The sequence below is a fragment of the Silene latifolia genome, chromosome 3, assembly GCF_048544455.1.
Source record: "Silene latifolia isolate original U9 population chromosome 3, ASM4854445v1, whole genome shotgun sequence".
Lineage (NCBI taxonomy): Eukaryota > Viridiplantae > Streptophyta > Magnoliopsida > Caryophyllales > Caryophyllaceae > Silene > Silene latifolia.
In genome coordinates, this window is record NC_133528.1 from 103,011,484 (window position 1) to 103,035,068 (window position 23,585).

Here is a 23,585-nt window from a genome sequence, read left to right on the forward strand (position 1 = left end):
GGGTAATTAACTTATGCATAAATATGAGTTTATGTATTTTTGTGATTATAAAATGTTGAAATCACGCAAATCCGTAAAAACCGAGTAATATACGATATTGGCTATTTAAAGGCGATTTAGCATAAAATTGAGCATGTTCATACATATTATAATGCTGCATTTTCCTTATGATTGTCATAATTTTAATTTATGTAATTTTGAATTATGTAATTTTACTTAGTATGGCCTTAGATTTTAATTGGTATTTCCCGAAATGTATGGGAATATCGATTCGGTTGTAATTTTTATTGTGATCTCGTATCACCGTTTTGTAATTTAATAGATTTATTTTATTTAGTTACAAATGTATAATAGGAAATTATGTAATTTATTATGTAATTTTATTCATTCCGGAGTTCCCAAAGACGGATTTCTTCAAGAATGGCGATACATAAAGACGGTGTTACCTCGAGATGCGTGCCACAACCGAAGTTCAAGGGACCAATGGAGTTGGTTTCCGAATTTGTAATAGTTAAAGAGTTTTTCTATTTTAGGAAAGGCCATACTAGGATTTATTTATTTTATGCTTGCATTTTATTTTATGTCACATGCATCGCTAAATCGCCATAACTAAACATGCATTGTCATTTCATCGAGTTTATCGACCGTGTCAATTAGAATTATCGAGTTCACCGCTTTAGTTCACTTAAAACGTGATAGATAATAAATTGACATGACCTCTCGCTAAAACAAACAATTGAGACATAGCCTTACCAAATAGTAGAAACCATGAAAACCTATTTCGCGAGGGAGTGCACTCGGCCCTACCGGGGTACAAACCTTGTTACGTAAGGGAAGTGGGTGATGAGTGTTAATCCACCGAGTTCATGTTAATGAGGGTTTCATCGACCATACCGTGCCCAAGTTGATGTGGATTTGGATAATGGACACATTTATTCGAAATTTGGATTGAGCTCAACGGAAGTATTCGCGACCGTAGTTGCATGTGTTCCGGGCTATAGATAAATATTAGAGTAATTTTATCGACCAAGAGTTCTAAAAGTAGAATCGATTAAAGCGTTAATCCACCGAGTTATATTGATAAGGGTTTCATCGGCCATACCGTGCCTAAGTCGATATGAATTTGGGTCTTGGAATCATTTATCATAGTTGGGTAGAGGTCACTATGTAAATGCTATACTTGTTTTTCAAGTATTAATAAAACGATAAATGTTAAGTTTTCCACTATTCCGTTTTTATATTGTTCTATTTCTTTACCACTATTCATATACGATATCATTTCGTTTTTGATTCAAAACTCCATTAAAACATCGTAACTAAAGACAAAATTTGAATTTTCTTCTAAAGACCTCGTATTAACCATTGCTAAGGATCTCTTGTAAAGAGTATAGATTAAAGTTATTCATTATCAAACAGGTTTTTGATTCTTGACTAACACTTCTACTTACAATGGACTATGTTTCATGTACTTAAATGAATTAAGTACATTAAAGCGATAAGTTGTTTTGGTAATTAGTTTTGTCAGAATTCGTAATTGACCAAAATAACGCAACCACTTCAATGAAAGTTTTAAGACTAAAACGAACAAATGAAGAGTGATCTTCATGAATTCAACTTTGCTTCTCAAAGCAAAGACTCATTGAATTAAGTGGGAGCATTCTCTTAAACCGTTAAGATAAGGACGAGGTTCAAGAAGTAAAGATTATAATGGAATTGATACAAGGTAATGTTAAAGGTAAAGTTGTTGAGAATGACGATACTAAACCTATCAATCCCGACCGATAAAGTTTCCATTGTCTTAAATGTTAGACACGAGAAAGGAAACTACCCCAAATTATTGAAGAATCAACAAGTTAGTTGTGTGACATCTAATGGGACCTTCTTCGTTAAGTGTTTATTTGGTTAAACATAAGTTTTGCTAGTATTACTTCGTCAATATTAGAAACCGGTGGTGGTTTTCATCATTATGTTTGATACATAGGATGATTAGAATATGACGACTAGCAACAATGAAGTCGAGAGATAGAGTAATTGTGTACTCAATCTAGTTTTTGGATTTAAAGTTGTACTTAATTATGACTATTAAGTGCATTAACTCTAAATAAGAATATAAACTTGTTAAGATGCAAAAGAGGTTTCACTTTTGTGACCCTATACACCACGATTTGATGTATGGCTGGCCCATTATCAAGGTGAATATATTCTAAACCAAACTAGAATGATATATCATGTAGATGATGTAAGACTCAAATTGGTAACCCAAGATTAAACCTTAAATTTTGAAATGATGAACGCAAAGAGTTATCGAGTACTCTTGAAGCCATTAGATTGTTAATGGTTTATGCGTATCTTGTATTCAAAGCAAGATGTCTCGTGCCTTTTGGTTGAAAAGGAGATCGAGGTTGTAAATCAACGATCCAAAATAGGTTGATCATTATCTTTTACCAACGATTTAAGTTGACACTAATATGTTCACTTAATAAGGTAAATAGAGAAATCTTTGAAGAATTTCAAAGAGTTCAAGTAATCACGATTTAGTCGTGATGGGATTATCAAAGTGAAGACTTTGATATAAGCCAAATGAATTGTGATATAGTATCACAAATTAATCTCTCTTAACACGCATTATGGGATAATGTATGATTGGATAAGAATTCAAACGCTATTTGATAAGGTTTGGACTTCGATCAAGTTACTTTGAGTTACTTGATCCTTTTGGGGATTTTATCATTTTGTCTAGATTATTTTTCCACTAAATCGAATCATATGTGATATGAAATGGTAAGGGTACCATGTTTGTAAGTTTTCACAAGAAACAAATGCTCATTTTTCCCTCTTAAATTATCACGAGTACGACGGGTTTGCGGCTCGTGAAGCTGTCTTTCTAAAATACAAGTTTATTTTTAGAAGACAGAGTGGGAGAAATTATTCAAGAGCCACAAAGAATGCCACAGAGAATGTTATGTCGCAAGAAACCTGTCTTTCTTGGCTACATGAGACATTTTGTGTAAGACATTGTTTCTTTAAAACCTAGGAGGTTAAATTCGTCACTTGTTAAAAATGATGAATTCATGCTACTTTTAAGAAAGTAAAGAGCTTATAACTTACAAAAGAAATTGTTTGATTCAAGTTGATTACTTCTAGAAAGTAATGAACATATGACTTACATAAGAGTGTTTAAAGTCACAACTCAATACAAGGCTTAGAGCCATGAAAATCCGAAACAAAAAGGCTTGATTAGTGACAAAGAGTTTTGCACTAATAAAGAGATATTTCAAAGCAAGATTGGTTGCAAAGGGTTTTGCACTAATTGAAATGCTTAAGTCTATTTGGATCTTCTTAGGGATTGTGTTTCATTATGAGGTTATGAAATACATAGCAAGTGAATCTAAAACCCACTTCTTCAATAGAAGGAATGTATTCAATACATGTCTTGAGTTTAGTAGATTCTTGCAATCCTAAGATAATGTGAAACTTAAGAGAGGGTCTTAAGTAGGACATCAATGAGTTAGAATCAACATTTTAATCATGTGATAAAACATTTCTCGATAAGTCGAGAAGTTGTGTTTATACATGGAGTTTAGTGGGAGTTACGGAAATTTTAATTAGTCCGATATGTGGATGACATATTGATCATTAGGAATGATTTAAGACTTTTGGAGTATTACAATACATCTTTAATATCCAGATTTATGAAGATAAATCCACGTGATATTAGCGTCAATAAGAAGTCTTATGTTGATAAGATTCATGACTAGTTCAATTAAATTGAACATATTTGATTGATTTCATTTGCTTCCGCTGCCGAATCAATTAAAAAGAAATGATGTATAACACTTCATATGCTTTGAGTATGATGAACTGTTTTCAAAATCGAATTTAAGTAATCTTTACCTAGTATATAAAGATTACCCTTAAGTGCTTGCAGAAGCATTAAGAAAGTAAAGCAGAGTGTTTATGATGCAATTTTGTGTAAGGGTGTTACACAAGTAACAATTGACAATTGAGGTTGCGCATGGTTTCCGACAAAACCATAATCAAAACACATTAGGATGGTTAAGATACCATTGTGGCTATGATAATTAAGAAGTAGATTTTCTAGAATCGTTCTAGGCAATAAAGAACAATGAGAGATATTTATAACGGAAATTGAGTACACTTGCGATCATGAGATGTGCAAGAGGGATGAGTCCCGCACATTTGTGAAGACAGTGGGAGCTATTCTTAGGCTAGAGGGCCTATGTCTTGATTGGATCTCGACACGTACTCAGAAAGTTTTGTAATGCAAATGTATACATTACAAAGGAAAACGAGTATGTAGTAAGGTTGAGTAAGGTACAAGAAGTTGATAAAACCTACTAACCAAAGCCTTCTCAAAGGCTAAACATTATGAGTCATGTCATTTCAATTGAATTGAAATGAACAACTACGTACAAGATCAAATTAGATTATAGAATATGAAATAGTAATCAAGCATTGACTGTTCATATGTGATAATCACATTTGTCGTTCGAGTTTTATTTTTAAAACTCTTTTATTATACTTTGTTACATCCAAACGGGTTGTGGAGACAATTGAACCCCGTTAAAGTGAACACGGATTAACATTGTATTTGCCCATAGTTACTTGTATGAGGTGACGTCTCGAAGTAACTAGAGTGTGATGCGATTGATGGCAAGTTCAAGTGCCATAGAGTCATGTGAGATGACTAGTCGATCACATAGGCAGACTGTTAGGAACGTTTTGTCGGGCCTTATGACCGCTTATAGAGTTCTGGCAATTTATATAGCCTGGTCGTGGCGAGAGCTGCTATAGTATTCAAATGAGTCGATTCTTTTGACTAAAGACTATTCACCTAAGATGGCTCAGTTTCAGATTAACTTTGATTTGTGTTACTACGACCTTCGTAAATGGGGTTAAATGGGGTCAAATGGGCATATTTTGGGTTATGATGGCTGTGGCTAGTCGAAGGGAATGAGTGCGATAGGAATTGTCCATCCCCTTGTCAGGGTTAAAATAATATCTCAGGGCCACTCGAGGAGTAATGAACTGGAAATGCGTGGCCACGCTCGGAAGGTATCCAGAGTGGATAAATCCGGTCAATCAGTTATTCTCCAGATCGAGGAAACCACTCTTGATATGATCACTTGCAAGTACGACCTGAAAGACACCTTGCATTGAGTGGGAGATAGTAATAGGACAAGAGAATTGGTAACGCACACTTGTCGAGGACAAGTGGGAGATTGTTGGGAAATGTGTCCTCAACAATAGTGCGATTACATGATTTAAATATCATTATTAAATCTCATTTTAAAGAATACAATTGGGAAGTAATATTGTTATGTCAATGGTCAAATATATATCGGTAATGATTGGTCGACTAGAGTTTGACATTATTGTCGTGTGACGGTGGTGATCAGTTGACCCCCTAGGTCATACCTAAAGGGCAATACTCTTAATTGACTATTTAATTAATCGTATAATGTTGCGAGTTAATTAAATTATTTGAAAAATTGACGGACGATTTTGGAAGTAAAATTTACGTATCAAATTGAAATGTGATTAAATGAGATACGGTCTGAGTAATTGAATTGTATCATTACTCGGATGAAATTATTGTTTAAAGAAACAATCGGAATTGAATGATTTATTATAAATACAATCTGTTGTGATTTATAAATTGGTAAAATATTTTGGCACAAGTAATTATGACATTACTAAGTCGATTTTTGTATGTGACGTATTTTTATTAATACGTTGATTTTTAATATGTTAAAAATACATGACAAATTTATGTCACACATGACATGTGACATATTGACATTTGACAAAAATAATATGGATCTCATATTATCAAAAGTGCCGAAATATTAGAGGAGTATTAGGGTAAAATTGTGTTTATATTTTAAATAGAAAACATAATGATTAAAAAGCTTTAGTAGCCATGCAACCCTACTCACCTTGTGAAGACAAATATGGGCATGCATTGGCTCCCCAAAAAGGCTCCTCCCAACCGGTTTTCCTAGAGGCTTTTAGAGAGTTTTTCCTCTCTAAGATTATTCATTCATTCATATTAAAAATTTCTAGTGTTAGAAAGAAAATTTCCTCTCTACATTTTAATGATAAATTAGAGAGATAATATACTCCAAAAATACCTTCTCCTACCCGGTTTTAGGAGCATAAACCAAACAATTTTTGGTTCAATTTTTCACTAGATTAATATTATACTAGCTCAAATAATATTAATTAGATTAAGAGTTAAGCCTTGGGTATAAAGCTTAGGGAGAGATCTTATACTTAGATCTTGTTCATCCATAAAGGAAAGCTCAAGAACAAAAGAAAAGGAGATTTCTTTTGTGCCCAATAAAACCGAAACATCAATGTAAGGATGTGATTTCTCTTCTATTTATATTTTGTTTGCATGAATAAAATCCGTTTTAATTTTATGACAAATTAATTAGACATATATGAGTATGTTAATATGTATATGAATCTACATTTCCTTCAGTATTAATAATAAGCTCACATGACTAACTATTTTAGTCACTATATAAGGGACTAATTTATTCTTTTCTTTTTGAGTTTCTTATCCTATGCCTAGTGGACATAGGTTAGAAAAACCGTTATAATAAATATCCCGGTTATATTCCTTTAATGAGATTTATTAAGTAAACGCACTATTGTGGAGGACACTCACTCCAACAGATACTAAGAAATAGCTAGTGGTAAGACAAGTGTCGAATCCAGACGGAGGCGGTAATATTCAGTTTGCTAATATTTAAAGTGTCTTAAAGTAACCGTTTTTCCTGAAGATTTTTGTTTGGTCGTTTGCTAACACTAATTGCAATAAAGTAAGATTTGTAAACAATAATATTAAAAAGTCTAGGGAGCGGGTTCACTAGGTCAACTATTCAGGGGTGTATTTTAACCAATTGTAAGGTCAATCGAATTATCTAAGGTCACAAGATCGGTCGATTCAATTATGCCCTTTAGATTCATTTTAACATGCAATCGCTATAATTATACTTAACCTATCTGATTATCGTAGCCTATATTAATTCTAACCCGGTCGGTGAGTATTTATTCACTAAACTAATTACCAATTCAGGCCTAAATCAATTAATTAGAATAAGAACAATAATCAAACGATAATTCATGCGATGTTACTAACGAATAATTCATTAACCTCCTTCTAATCAACCTAGATCCCCTTTAGCCTAGATAAAGGATTTAGCTACTCATGTTACTAGAATTAACAACAACAATAATAATAGAAGACATAATTAAAGATATGCAATAAGAACAATAGAGCAATTAAATAAACTAGATTGAATAATTAATGAAGAAAGATTAAAGTACCGTAAACAAATGATTGAAGAACGAATGATAGATCCAAAGTAATGCTAGCCGACTAATACTTAGAGTTTAGGAGTTCTGAAAGTAATTAAAAGCGTCACCAATAACCTAATACGAGCTTAGTATATATAATATAAATTAAACGACTTTTAGGAAAAATCGTAAAAGTCTTCAGTGGTAAAGATACTCGATCGAGTACACACCACTTGATCGAGTACAGACCAACTCGATCGAGTATATACTCTTCTCAACCTTCTTTCTATAGGATTGGTAATGGATTTCTTGTATTTGGTTTAATTGTACCTTATGTTAAACTTATATGGCTAAATTACTCTAATTGAAAGTTATGAGAGTTAATTTCACAATTACACAGAGTTCTGGGGTCAATCACCACTCCCCCGGATCTTAAATTATAGAGAATGTTTGACTTAACTTGTTGAAAATGAGTTTTTGTTTTTTCAAGTTTAATTTTCTGATAGTGATTTTCAAAAGTAGAAGCATCAAATTGCTACTTCTATTTTTATGGGCAAAAAAATGGTTTTTTTAGCTTTTGAGAAATATAGTAATTTAAAATTCTAGACACTTTTAAAAGTTCACAAATTCTTGTTTCAGACGGACACTTTTCGTCTTATTTTTCAGACGGGCATATATGACCATTTTATAGTTAAATGTAACCACAATGGTAGAGGCAGTGTTACCGCTTATGGTGACTGGTTTTTCAATAGTGGACACATCTAACTGTAAAATGGTTATAAAATCCCGTCTTACTAGTATTGGTGCCCGGCTTCGTCCGGGCTACCTCTACCTACCATTAAATTTTTTTTCATTAAATTAAAGTGTTTAAAGTTGCATAACTCATAAATTTATCATTAATATATTTTTCTATAACATATCCTAAAATTACAATGAAATAAATTTTGAGACAAATTCACTACTTCCGCTATTAATATTTCACTCTTACTAATGACACATAGTAATAACATTTTACTACTTGGCCATTATCATTGGTTACTTTCACTACTCCCGCCGTAATTATTGTTACCGTCACTACTGTTGCATTAACATTGATAATTTCACTACTCCTGCCGTAATTATTGTTACTTTCACTATTACCGCATTAATATTGATTATTTCACTACTCCTGTTGTTGTTTCTACCCCTCTCACTAATCTCCTTGATAATATTGTTAATTTTACTATTCAAATGAGTAAATTACTATCATATAACTATATCCAATAATGTTACTACAATTCTTTTTGATGGGGCATATTCTGCACCCGCTGACCGAGTCAACATATTGAGCAAGGTCAAAGATATCCACAGCAAGTCAACGACTTAGACAGCCTAACTTAACCGACGCACTGTCGGCTTTGTCTCTTGTGCCTCGGCTAGGACAACTAGCCCGGGGGCACATATCCGCGTACTCATATCCAAGACCCCTCGGCATGGAGTCAACAGGGCCCGCCGGCCTGCCATGGGTCCCTCGGCCGAGGGTAGATCAGTCTTTCCACCTGCTAGCCACTTGGCCACTTGGCCACTACGTGACAAAAGGTGAAAGTCTATAAATACTCCTCAACTCTCATTGAGGAAAGGATCCACACTTTAACCTAAACACCTCATAATCTGGTAATATCTTCCTTATCTCTCTACAACATATACTTCGCCAAGTAACACACAACTTATCTCTTTAAGTTCACTGACTTGAGCGTCGGAGTGAGTACGCTCGGCCAAAGCCGAGCCCTCAGTTTGTTCATTGTTTCAGGAGAGGCCGAAAGAAGGATTCAACCAAAGACGTCATTCTACAAGCCACGAGTGATAACAAATAGCTGCTTCGGAATTACACCCGGAACAATTGGCGCCGTCTATGGGGAAGAGATACTAGAAGCTAGTCACATTCATTCCCAAACAAAAAAAAAACACAAAACAAAACCCATTCGCCGAGCTAAGAAGATGTCGAAACAGCCAGAAACGGTGCTTGTGGAAACTGAATTCTGCCAAGATGACACATTCCACAACTCTGAAATCGGGCAGTCCCCCACCGGCCGTATCACTGATACGACGTACGGGATGCCAATAATACAAGATACACCGCTGCCCGCCGACCAAGTCACTATCATGGGACATGTGGTTGATGCAGCTAAACTGAAGCTACTCCTGGAACTAATGGGCAGCACGCCGGCTCACACTGTCACAACGACAAGAGCGGCGGCACCCCCACAGGAGATCAGGGTCCCAAAAGTGACTCCGAGAAACTTGAACGAAGCATTGGAAGAAGCTGACCATATCAAGACGCCGGGGGAGCCCAGAGTGCAAGTGGTAGACCTGAGCCCTTCCCGCACTCGCGGGAGGACCGTGTGTCCGCAAAGACCGACGAGGCCCGCCCCAAAGGAGTGAAAGGAGTCTGACTCACCAGAGTCGGAGAAGAAGTCCGACTCACCAGAGTCGGAGAAGAAGCCCGACTCACCAGAGTCGGAGAAGAAGCCCTTCCCGCCACGGGGAGAGGAGCCGGACTAAGGATGCGAGGAGCCGATCGCCGCGTGTCATTCGACACGTGGTCGATGACCCCTCGATGCCTATGTCCTAGAGGTCCCGGTGCCGACTAAGCTAAAGTTGCCACCCATATCATACAAAGGAGAAGGCGACCCAACCGACCACGCCGAGGCTTTCGAGTCTTACATGTCGGTATGGGAGCAACCTGACGAGGTTTGGTGCCGAGTCTTCCCAACGACTCTGCATGGGATGGCACAAAGTTGGTACAAGGGGCTACCCGATGGGTCGGTATACTGTTACGCCGACCTAAGGGACACATTTTTGGCCCAAATATTCTTGCAACAAGAGGAGGGCCGTCGAGACATCGGATCTCGACTATCGACGGGGAGGGAGGCGAGTCTCTCCGAGTTATGTGAAGAGGTTCGACGCCAAGGTTCGCAGATTCGTGAGTGAGCAATGAACTGGCGGCCTTCGCATCGATGAAAGGCCTCCGAGAGGAGACTTAAAAACGAGCTCATCAAGTGCGGGCGGCTGAAACTAGACTCGCTTGAAAGATGGCCGACCAAGCCATAAAGGTGGAGGACTACCACAAAACCTGGGTAGGCCCTAGCGAGGCCGGGCACTCGAGAGAAAGAGGCACGGGAGGACAACCCGGATGAAGGACGCCGTGACAATAATAGGTCACGGTCTGACAAATCCGCCAGGAAACAGAACTCGGCGGGCGCCGGGGGGAGTTCAGGACCGTACTACCAAAAGCGGTTCAATGGTCACACCCCCTTGGTCGTATCTGCTGCCGAGGTCTTTGCCCTGAGCAAGAACGAGGGTCAGAAGTGGGAAAGGCCTCCCAAGGCGAGGGGGGACGGTGACACGAGCCAGTACTGTGAGTACCACGGCCACACCGGCCACTTAACTGACAACTGCCGGCATCTGAAGAATGCCATTGAAGAGCTGATCCGGAAGGGGAGCCTCAGCAAGTATGTTGCCGGAGGCCAAAAGAAGGATACGGCGGCTCAAATAAAAAGTCCGTCTTGAACGGATAGGAGTAATCCATGTTGTCATCGGGGGCAACGAGAACGGTGGGTCTGCTCATGGGCACAAACGGCACCTGAACGAACTATATCAGGCCATCAACTTTGTGCCCAAAACAGCGATCCCCGCTTCCAACATCCCCGACATAACTATTGGGAAGAAGGACTACGAAGGAGTCATCGCCCCGCACAGCGACCCACTAGTAGTCCACTTGGACATATCCAACCACACAGTCAAGAGGTGCACGATTGACACGGGCGCCTACACGAACATCATGTTCGGGGAGTGCTTTCTCAACCTCGGTCGAAGGTTGAGGACTTGAGCCCCCGCACCAATCCGTTGTACGATTTTTTCCGGGCGGCCGGTACCCCAGGGTCAATCAGTGCCGGTGATGTTCGGCGAGGGAATGCGGCTAAGAACGTCATGTCGAGTTCGTGGTCATTGACGGCTCGTCCGCCTACAACGTTCTCATAGGCCGAGTCACCTTGAGCGAGGCCGATGCAGTAATGTCCATCCGGGCCCCGACAACGATGTATGTCTCGGACGGGGGGAAGTGCATAAACTCGTCTCAAAGGACGAAAAAGACGAAGTAGTCAACGTCCGGATATCCGCGAGGGTGCAACATGCAATCCCTCAAAGTGGCGAAGAAGTCGAAGAAGGGGAAAAGCCCATCCTTACAACAGGAGGGCGACCTCATGGATGCTTTGTCGGCATGGTCGAAGGAGCGGAGACCGAAGAAGTGGAAATTGACCCGGGCGCACCGTGAATCGCTTTCGGTGTCAACTGGAGCCAAAATTCAGGGCCGCTCTCCTAGACCTGGCCGAGGAAGAACAAAGACGTCTTCGCTTACTCGGCTCGCCGAGATGCCGGGGGTGAGCCGGGAGGTAATTGTTCACAAGCCGAACGTGCTCTCCACCGCTCGCCCGTCAAGCGAAGATGAGGAACTCCTCCCGAGAAAGATGAGGCCATCAAAGCCGAGGTAGATAAATTACTAGCGGCGGGCTTTATCATGCCTTGTACTTATCCCGAGTGGTTAGCTAATGTTGTAATGGTGAAGAAATCATCGGGGCGTGGAGGATGTGTGTAGATTTTACCAATCTTAATAAAGCGTGCCCCAAAGATTGTTATCCCTTGCCTCGAATAGATAGCTTAATCGACGCCACGGCAGCTACACTATCTTGAGCCTGCTGGACGCCTTCTCGGGGTATCATCGGTATTCATGGCCGAAGAAGACATGCCTAAATGCGCATTCATCACCGCGAACGGCACATACATGTATAAAATGATGCCGTTCGGTTTGAAGAACGCCGGCGCGACTTACACAAGACTGGTGGACAAAGTGTTCCAAAATCAAAAAGGGCGAAACATTGAGGCTTACGTTGACGATGCTATTGTAAAAAGCAAGTCCGACAAATGAGCACTTAGCCGATTTACACGAGTCATTTTGTTCACTAAGGAAATACAAGATGAAACTTAACCCAATGAAATGCAACTTCGGTGTCCGGTCGGGTAAGTTCCTCGGCGTGCTTGTCGGCGCCTGGGGAATTGATGACAATCCGAGAGAAAGTCCAAGCAATCCTGGACTGCCGGAGCGAGGAATCGAAAAGAGGTTATGATGTTGGCCGGGAGAATGGCGGCTCGGCCCGTTTTATCTCTCGGTCGGCCGACAAGAGCACCCCATTCTTCAAAGTGTTGAAGGGAAATAAGGACTTGGGGGGGGAGGAACAGAGCGCACTTTCAAGCAACCGAAAGCTCATCTTCAAACTCTCCCAACCCCGTCCGGCCGATCTTTGGGGAGACGCTATATCTATACATAGCGATTACCTCGGCCACGGTCGGTGCCGTGATCATCGAGAGAAGAAGACAAACAAAGAACACCCAATCTACTTTGTCACCATACATTGTTGCCCGCCGAAAGGAATTACCCACCGATTAAAAAAGCGGCCTTTCTTTGTCGTCGTTGCCGCAAGGAAATCGAAGCCTTACTTCGACGCACATCCCGTGACGGTCTTAACCGACCAACCGTTGGAGAAAGCATTGGAAAAATTTGAGCAATCCGGTGAGCTCATCAAATGGGCAAGAGAGCTATCCGGCCGGCATTCAATACAAGCCGAGGCCCTCGATAAAGGGACAGACACTTGCAGATTTCCTGGCCGAGTGCACATATCAAGAAGAGCAAAACCCCGGAGTATGAGAAGTATACACCGACGGGTCCTCCACGGCGAATGCTCGGGAGCCGGCATACTTATCATCAGCCCAAACGGGGACGAGTTTGAGTACGCCTTGAAATTTACCTTCTCGGCCTCAAACAACGAATCCGAATACGAGGCGGTGATAACTAGGGTCGAGCTAGCTAGAGCCGCCGGGGCGGAGCACATCATTTTGAAAACAGATTCACTTTTAGTGGCTAATCAAATCAGAGGAGAGTACGAGACTCGAGACGACGGGATGGTAAGATACCTGGAAAGGGTAAAAGCTGACACTTCAAAATTGAAATCTTTCCAGATACAATGCATTCCCAGGTCTGAGAACAACCGAGCCGACGCTCTCTCAAAGCTTGCCAGTTCAACCATCAAGAATGTCAGTCGAACCGTGCTGGTGGACATCAGGAATGCCAAAAGCATTACTGAGACCGTCGGCATGGTGGGCGACATAGAGGCCGAGACGACGTGGATGACTCCGATAATGAAGTACAAACTGATGAATGAATTACCGGAGGACCGCAGTCTCTCACAGAAGATAAAGAGGATCGCAGCAAGGTACTTGGTGTTTGAAGGAGAATTATACAGGAGGTCCGTGACAAGGCCACTCTTGAAATGTGTCGGCCCAGCCGACGCGGAGCTAATATCTTGAGAAATTCACGAAGGCATCTGTGGTCATCACATGGGGGCAAGAACACTAGCCCACAAAGCTCTCCGAGCCGGCTACTTCCGGCCCACCATGCTTGAGGATTCGTAACCAAAACCAAAAATGCAACAATCTGTCAAATGCATGCTCCGGTGATACATGCACCTTCCCGAGACCTACAGCCGGTACTTAGTCCCCTTCCTTTTGCACAGTGGGGGATGGATCTACTAGGGCCATTTCCAACGGCATCCGGAGGAAGAAAGTACCTGATTGTCGCCGTTGACTACTTCACCAAATGGGTTGAAGCTGTAGCGGTACCTGCCAAGACCACGGCGGCCGTAAGAAAGGTAATCTGGGAAAATGTCATAACTCGTTTTGGGTTACCCCAAGTCATGGTATTTGACCACGGCCGAGAGTTTTGGAGTGACACAATAATGAACTGGTTGGAGGAACTTGGTATCAAATTTGCATACTCCTCCGTCTGCCACCCACAGAGCAACGGACAGGCGGAGGCAGCCAATAAAACAATCCTCAACGGTTTGAAGAAGACAGTTGAAGACCTAAAGGGAAGATGGGCCGATGAACTACCCGGCGTCCTGTGGTCCCTGCGAACCACGGAGAAAGAAGCAACGGGGTACAGTCCATTCCACTTAGTCTACGGGTCCGGCGTCCCGCAATTGAAGCAACGGTGCGAGCATTCGAACGGCCACCTTTAACCCGGTTTAAAATGAGGAAGGTCTTAGAACCTCCCTAGACCTGGTCGAAGAAAGCCGAGACACAGCACGCCTCAACTTGGCAGTATACCAAAACCGAATAAGAAGAGCCTACAACCGAAGAGTCCACAAAAGGGACTTAAAAGTAGGAGATCTAGTCCTAAGAAAGTCAGCCGCCACCAACAAAGGGAACATTCATGGTAAATTGACGGCTAATTGGGAAGGTCCCTACAAAGTGGTTGAAGAAATGAGGCCAGGTACATACCGGCTGACAGACATGGAGGGTGTGCCTTTGATGAGCCATTGGAACACTGACAATCTCAGGAAATACTTTGTATAGCGGCTGAGGTGTCCAAGACAACTGTTGGCACCCCGACGCGTGTTTATATCTAATAAAGAATCATCCAAGTTTTCCATCAAAGTGTTTATCCCCTCCGTAGTCATACCGGGGTAGACGCCACGGCCCAAGCCGGGCAGTCACCCCAAGAAGTAGACGCCACAGCGATCACAACCAAGCGTAGATTGATACTGCGAAAGCGACCAACATGCCTTAGGAACGTATAAGTACAGTTGAGACGCAATTCTAGCCGCCTCGGCCAACCGAAGGCCTGGCAGAGGAAGCGATCAATATGTCTACAGATACGAACGCTGTCGAGCCGTAACCTCTAGCCGCCTCGGCCAACCGATGGCCTGGCAGGGGACACAACGGTCGATACGCTAACATGTTCACAACGGCGGTTGGAAACGCAAATCGGACGCCTCGGCCATACCGAGAGTGAAAGAGTAAGCGACCAACATGCTAACATGTTTAAGAAAAAAGACGTTAAACACAGTTGAGATACGCATTCTAGCTGCCTCGGCCAGGCCGAAGGTAAAAACGAAAAAGCGCTCAATTAATAACGCAAGAAGACAAGTGAAGGATTGTGATCAAAACCCCGGCCAAGCCGGAGGCCAATAAACAAGCTTTATTAAAAAAATGATTACAAGTAAGGAGAATACAGACGACGGCCGTCCCCATAGGGATAAGCCAAAACACAACCTACCAAAGTTTTACAAAATACAAGGAAAAGAAAAACAAAAGGTTACAGACATATCATTTGAAGCGCCAAAAGATGGCAGGGAGGAAAGGCTTAATAGTTGGCCCCGGAACAGCTGAAGCTATCCGAGATGCCGGGTGAACCTGGTGACGACCGCCCGTCTCCCTATGCCTGTTGCCGCTTGCCATCAGCAACGTTAGCAGCATCGTCTTGGGTAGGCGACCCAGAGGCTGTCTTGGCAGCCTCAGCTGTCTTGGCAGCCTCAGCCTCAGCAGCCTCAGCTGCGTTCATTCTCTCAGCTTCCTCCTTGGCCGCCTTAGCCTTCTCAGCAAGGGCCGCCTTCTCCGCGGCCACCTCTTCCTCCTTCTTCACCCTTGCCTCCTCATTGGCCTTCGCCTCCGCGGCCTTCTCCTTAGCTTCAAGTTTGTCATCAAGCAGCTCATCAAATTTTGGCCACGGAAAGGAGCCATCAAGAAAGAGCTCCCCTATCGCTTCCCTGGCAGCTTCTTCGACCAGGTCCCGGTATTGGGCGCACATGTTAGGGAGGATAACGGTTTGGAGCGTCTCAATGTCCTCCTCCCTCTGGGCGATGATAGCATCCTTATTAGGACCACCTTCCCCGGGCCTGAAACATGCCCTTCCATTCGTCCCTCTTCTTAGCATTGAAGTCGGCGACTTTCTGAGCCTGCTCACGCCCCTCCAGCAGCTTAGCAGCCTCAGCCGCCGCAGCCTCGGCCTTGGCTCTCTCAGCGAGGACTGCCTTTTCAGCGTCCTCCCTAAGTTTTCTCTCAGCACGGACTGCCTCTTCAGCCTCAGCCTTGGCCCTCTTAGCTTCCTTGTTCGCAGCGTCGAGTTCAAGCTTGCGCCGCTCGAGCTGTGGGGCAGCTTCAGCAATGGCCTTCTCTTGCTCCACAATAAGAGCACCGGCCGTATCAGCCCACTTCGACAGCATCCTGGCCAAACTTAGGCCCTCCGACCTAACTGGATGGGGTAGGCCGAGGGAAGGAGGTGACGACGGTGGCATCTTGACCACTTGCTCTGCGCATTTTCTTCTCAGCACGCCGTTCAACAACGTGCCCGGTAGACGACGGCGGTTGATCTACAAAAAATTCAATTAAAGCATCCGTGTCAACATACATGGACATACTAGAGAGCCTGTCATCAGGAACGCCTAATGAACCGGCTAAGTCTGAGCCACAGGATAGATCTGTACCATGCTTGGCCTTCTTGGTCGGAGGTCGCATTTCTTTGCCGGCACCGGCAGCGTAGAGAGAGAAGCATCGGCGGCGTGTAGGCTCTTTCCTCTTGCGGAAGAGAGGAGATTCCACTGCCAAGGTGACCACCTCCTCGGCGGTAATATCAACGACCTCCACCGTCTCCTTTTCGACTGAAGGGAGTGGAGGTGGAACTGATGTTGACGCCGTCGCCGCCGAAGACTTTGTTTTCCGCGTTCGGCGCGGTATGTTACCAGCAACCTTCGCCTGGGCCGCCGTCGTATTTAAGCCTTTCAGCTGCTGATCCATGAGATCATTCGGCGTCGGTCTGCGATCACGAGCCTGGGCCTTAGGATGCAAATCAACAACTTGCTTGTTCTTATCAAGTCCCATTCTCCCAAGGATATCTTCAGACAGATCCGAGCCAAAATGGTCTGCAAAGGAAACGAAGCAAGGGTTAAGTAGAAGAAATAAATCAAAGTTCAAATAACAGAAACATTAAAAGCAGGGATGGGCCTCACACCGACCCCACTCACCCCGTTCGAGGGCCGGTATGAGGCCGACGTGGCAGAGCGGCGCATCCTGAAGAATGATCTGCGTCGGAGGAATCCATCCCTTCGGCATCCCATTCTTCTCCACCTCAAAAAGGCTCATAGCCCGTTTCTCATCCGCATTAAGAGGGACCTTGCTGGCATTCATCTTAAGCTTACTCCGGGAGACCCATTTATCATGCTCCGCCTTACTCTCACACCGCAAATTGACTTGGTGCTGGAAGGACCGGGGCAGTGGATAATTCTCCGGAACCTCAACGTACACCCACCGATCTTTCCAGTCCTTGCAGGAAGAAAGCTTATCAACGGAGACGTAACCCGGCTCCGTCTGCACGCTGTACCACCCAACGCGACCAGGGGCCGACGGCCGAAGATGATGGAGCCGGCGGAATAAGTTCACCGTCGGGACCTCCCCCTTGAAAAGGCAGAGCCACACAAAGCCGACTATAGTCCTAATGGCCAACGGGTGCAGTTGGGCCACGGCGACGTTCATGGCTTTAATTATGGCCATAACGTGTTCATTCAGAGGAAACCGGAGCCCATACTCCAGGTGTCTGATGTATACGCCGATGCAGCCCGGAGGAGGGCAACAGACCGCCTGACCTTCCTCAGGAATTACAATACTATACTCCCTGCCGAAGGAGAAGTGACGTTCGAAAACGTCAGGACCAGAACAACTGGCAAACTTGTGGGTCCAAGCACGGTCAGGGCAGACCTTACAGGCGTCGCCGTGATCCATGATGTACGGCCTCTCCTTATTAGGATGAGCCCTTTCCTCATCATCACCGTCATCATCAACATCATCATCATCCTCCCAATCCCCCAGAGCTTTTGGATCAACTTCAGGAGAAGGAGACCTAGGGCCCCCAGACCTTATCGGGATGGCGGCTAGTGCCTCCTCTTCATCAAGACGCGACGGGGAACCCCCCGGCGCACGGTTACTAGGACCGGCATCAGCAGAAGACATGTTCACAACAAAAAACTTAACAATTAAAAGTTGAAAATTTGTTTGTTTACCTTGAAGAAAAAGTGCTACGCCGGAGTAACGCTTCGAAGACTAGAGAGAAGTTTCGTCAAAGAAAGTTAAGCAAGAAGAAATTTTTTTGAGAAAATGAATTTGGAAGGCCAAATTCAGGGGCTAACTCTCCTATTTATAGGGCAAAGCCCACTCAAATCCGACCAATCAGGGCAAAGCCCATGAAGCGTCAACCAATCAACAACGAGACACATGTCAAGCATGCAGCCATGGAATGTCAATCGACAAACAGTTATAAAACTTCTTCAACACGCTCCTTGGCAGAATGCCAATCGACATATCTTCTTCAACACGCCCCTTGGTATCTACTTGCCAAACGACCCCGATTCAACCAAGCTTGGCAAAGACCGGGTGGGGCAATCAAAAGCACACGGCACTCACAACCTCGGTCTCGGCCAGCGCCACTATCTTTTCCACATCTGATGTCCATTACACATCCATGTGGAGGGGGGATATGGTACGGCCTAAGCAGAACCAAGCCGAGGTAGAAGAAGCCGGGGCAGAAAATTTCAACTTGCGCAGAATACGCTCAACACTCATCGAAGGTCCATACCACGGCATAGACTACGCTGGGGGCAAATTGATGGGGCATATTCTGCACCCGCTGACCGAGTCAACATATTGAGCAAGGTCAAAGATATCCACAGCAAGTCAACGACTTAGACAAGCTTAACGACGCAGCTGACTCGGCTGTCTCTTGTGCCTCGGCTAGGACAACTAGCCGGTAGGGGCGCATATCCGCGTACTCATATCCAAAACCCCTCGGCATGGAGTCAACAGGGGCCCGCCGGCCGCCATGGGTCCCTCGGCCGAGGGTAGATCGATCTTTCCACCGCTAGCCACTTGGCCACTTGGCCACTACGTGACAAAAGGTGAAAGTCTATAAATACTCCTCAACTCTCATTGAGGAAAGGATCCACACTTTAACCTAAACACCTCATAATCTGGTAATATCTTCCTTATCTCTCTACAACATATACTTCGCCAAGTAACACACAACTTATCTCTTTAAGTTCACTGACTTGAGCGTCGGAGTGAGTACGCTCGGCCAAAGCCGAGCCCTCAGTTTGTTCATTGTTTCAGGAGAGGCCGAAAGAAGGATTCAACCAAAGACGTCATTCTACAAGCCACGAGTGATAACAAATAGCTGCTTCGGAATTACACCCGGAACACTTTTATTTACTGACGAAATTACTTTTATTACTTAGGCATGCAATTTTAAGAGGGTTATATATTTATATAAATATATTGCATATATGGATTAAATCAAATTGAAAAAATTATGCAATTTATATATTATGGAATCTAACTTGAATTATTTATAACCTACTTATTATATTTTTGTATGTTAAATAATTTAAATATATATATAAATCTAATAAACTATAAAGTTTAATAAAATTTCATAGATTTTAAATTTAATATATAATTTTATGATGATAATAATTAATACCATAAATGTGCATGTTTATGCTACTTAATTATTTTATTTTAAGGAAATTGGCCATCTTTTAGTCTTCTATAAATACTAGTTGGAAAGCCCGTGCGATGCACGGGGCTCCCAATAGGATTATATGTTAAAATATATACTAATCATTGATGAAAAAAAAATTCGTGGTTGGTTTAGTTGATCACCGATGAATTAGTGTTTTTAACATAAAAGCTTTGTCATTATATAGTATAATATCAAGTGACATAGTTATAGTATGTTGTTAGTTTTTTCATTGTTACCGGCACAACTGGTTTTTAATTAAAAAAAATGATATGAATGTTATGTAAAATAACTGGTGTCAAGATTATATATACTTAGTATGTTCAAAGAAAATGTTAAATCTCTTACAACATAATTTTTAATTTTACCTTGACTATTTTTACAATTAAGAGTATTTGCTCCCTATATACCTTTCGCAAAATTTTTAAATTTAATAAAAACTAAAATCGTGCTGAAAATGGGAGCAAACAAAATTTTGGGGGTTGATTTAGATGATGATCGATTAATCATCAGTTCCAATAACAAAAACGCAACGAAAACGTTGTAGCATTTGGTATTAACTATATTACTTGTATAACATTCATAGATATAGTTGAATTTTAGAGTTATCGTTCTTATTGTTTCACGCACCATCAATTTTTTTACCAAAATAGTCTTTGACTATTTATACTTAAGACTACTTATCCTTTGGAGTTTCATGCAAAATATCAAATACGACACCTAATTTTGTAAATTTGTGAAAATTTCTTTGTAAATAATGTTCTTCGTGTGGCCTTAATACCTTTGGTCTCTATCATCAATAAGAACCTAAATCCCTCGGATGACAATGTTTTTGATGCTTTTACGTAAAGCTGACCATTACTAAATATTGGTTTCGACACATAAACAAGAGTCCATGACTCTTGTTTATTGTCATGGTGTAGAACAGGTTCAATGTATATTGTCTCCGCTTAAGAACGAAAGGAATCTTCGCATCCGAGAAAGTCATTACTATCCTCGAGTTAAGTACATTTTGCCGACTTTGAAACCTGTAATTATCTTCCCTTCTACTACGAATTTTCCAAGGCGATTTATAATAAGACAGATCCCCTTACATAATCCTCTTACAGAGTTAATGTTCCTAAATTCTCAACAACATAATCGGCATACCGCACTTGGTCTAAGACTCACCTTGCTTCTTAAACAAATCATTATGAGTTATATTAAAAGAAAATCATCATGGATACTCCCTTCCCTTCTTAAACATCTTCCAACTTGTTTTTTAGGGGTCAAACTTTAATAACTTTGACCATTAATATGTCTAAAATCATGGTCAAACTACCCCATTGATGACTGTGTAAAAGCAATACAAACGATCATTGCGAAGAGGATGAAGTACATTTGGTCAATTCCTAAAAGTAATGAATTTTGCTCCCAAAATATAACCCGACTAAAATACTCTGTCAAGTCTCGCAGAACCAAAAAAATGACTCCTAAAAGCAAGGATGCCATACGGGGGAGGGGACATGACGGATGTAGACTTTCTCATACCCGTATTTAATAGAAAAATTACATGCCCCTAGTTGTCGCGGATAAAGTTTTCAAACCATACTCGCTTCAACTTGTGGTAATCTTAAAATAGTTTCGTTCCATTTAAATGTTGTATACTCGTTTATTCTATAGTTTTCTTAAATAATTCTGATATTATTTGTACCCATGTCTAAATCCCATGGTTGACATGATTTAAAATCAGTTTGAACCTAAAACTTTATTTATATCCGCTTCATCCAAGATAAATGCGATATAATTGGACACTTGTTATAGATTTCCTTTTTGATCAAATTTTCTTTTTCTTATTGTAGAGCTAACCATTTTTATTCTTAGCTAACATTTATTTTGATACAATTACTTATTATTCTGTTCCTCGTGATGATGGACTATATACATACTTTGCGTTACAAATTTACAATGTCTAATTGCTAATATTTATTCTGATCCAATAACTATTTATTCTATTAATCAAATTATAAATTTTTTTTTTTAAAAAAAAACTTTAGATCAATTCCTAACAATAGTCTCAAAAGCAAGTAAACATGCCCAGAATGAAACATCAAAAACAAATCAATTTGATATGAGAATGGTTCGAAGATCATGACAAATCTCATATGGCCTTGTTCCCAAGAAATAAGCTTAAGCTTATTTGACCAAAATTTCATTTATCTTAATTTTTTGTAAGTATTTGGTAGATAAATTATTTACCAAAATAAGAGTAAAAGCTACCAATTTTTTAATCCTTCTATTTATAATATTAAATATGAAGTACTTATAGAGATGAGGTGGACAGTCAAGCGGGAACACACTTATAGGGAAGCTAATAGAGCCGCTGATTTCTTAGCAAACTTTGGGGTCAATTCGGGTTCCTTCATTACGCATTTAGACGCTCCTCTTCCTGAGCTATATTCGATCCTTCGGGAGGATGTTTTTGGTGTCGCTTTCCCTCGTGTTATAGTTAGTAGTTAGTTTTCGGGGCTTCCCCCCTCATTTGTACCAAAAAATATGAAGTACTCATTATGTCATTTTACCAAAAAATCAATTACCTTTCGGTTAATTAGTAAAATATATACATACATCAAAAATTCAAAAAATCAATATACTTTAAAAGCTTTCGAATACATCAAAAATTCAAAAAAATCAATATACTTTAAAATCTTTTGAAGGCTGCATAATCTTTGATCATCTATCTCAAATTTTACCCCTATATACATAGAAATCTAAGTAAATATAAATTTAATTAAAAATATGAGTAAATAGAATTCTACCTAGTATGTAAAACCAATACTAAAACACAAAGATACATGGTTGAGTAGATACTACGTAGTGCACAAGCAAGATTTGGTCAAACTAAAACATACTGTGCGTTCTTTTGATATAATTAATTAATGACCATAACATATGTACAGTCTTGAGTAGGGCTGGGCACCGGTTCAAAACCGGACCAGAACCGGAAACAGAATCGGAATCGGAAAAATTCATGGTACGGGACCGGACCGGATTACAAAAATTCCGGTCCGGGATCCTACCGGTTGGACCGGAATTATCCACTTTTTCAAATTCCGGTCCATTGGACCGGATCGGACCGGTTGAACCGGAATTAAAAATACAATTTTAAGAAAAAAAAATGAAAATAACAATAATTCCGGGCATTCCGGTCCAAGCTGGTCTGGACCGGAAAATACCGGTCCTGGACCGGATTTTTCCACTCTGGTTCCGGTCGGGACCGGTCCATTTTTCCGGTCGGAACCGGATTATGCCCACCCTTACTCTTGAGGCCTTTAATAATTTGTAGTTTAAATTATTAAAACTCTTTCATACTTAATCTTATTCGAAATCTAGGCTAATGCGTGAGTTTAGAAATGACCAGTAATTCATCATATGAATAATAATATGAGTTGCTCCATTGTTACAAAAAGCCTTGAGTTGTCCAAGCTGCCAAATTCTAATTTAATTCTTTCGTTTCTCCACCTAATTATCTCTACATTCTTATAGAGAGTAAATTGATGAAACAAAAATAGTAACATATATAGATCGGTGTATTGTTTTATATGCATTGACCACTTGAATGTATATGGAGACATTTACGATGTATATACACACACTTCAATGATTATTTAGTGACTATATTTTGATGGAATCGTAGTTGATACTCCGTGTAACTAAGTAAGATTACATTACATCATATTAACATAACACTTTAATCAAATAAATTCATTATTTATCCACCCGCTCCTTCAATTTATTTTAATGCTAGAATACCAACTACAAATGTATGATACCATAAGTG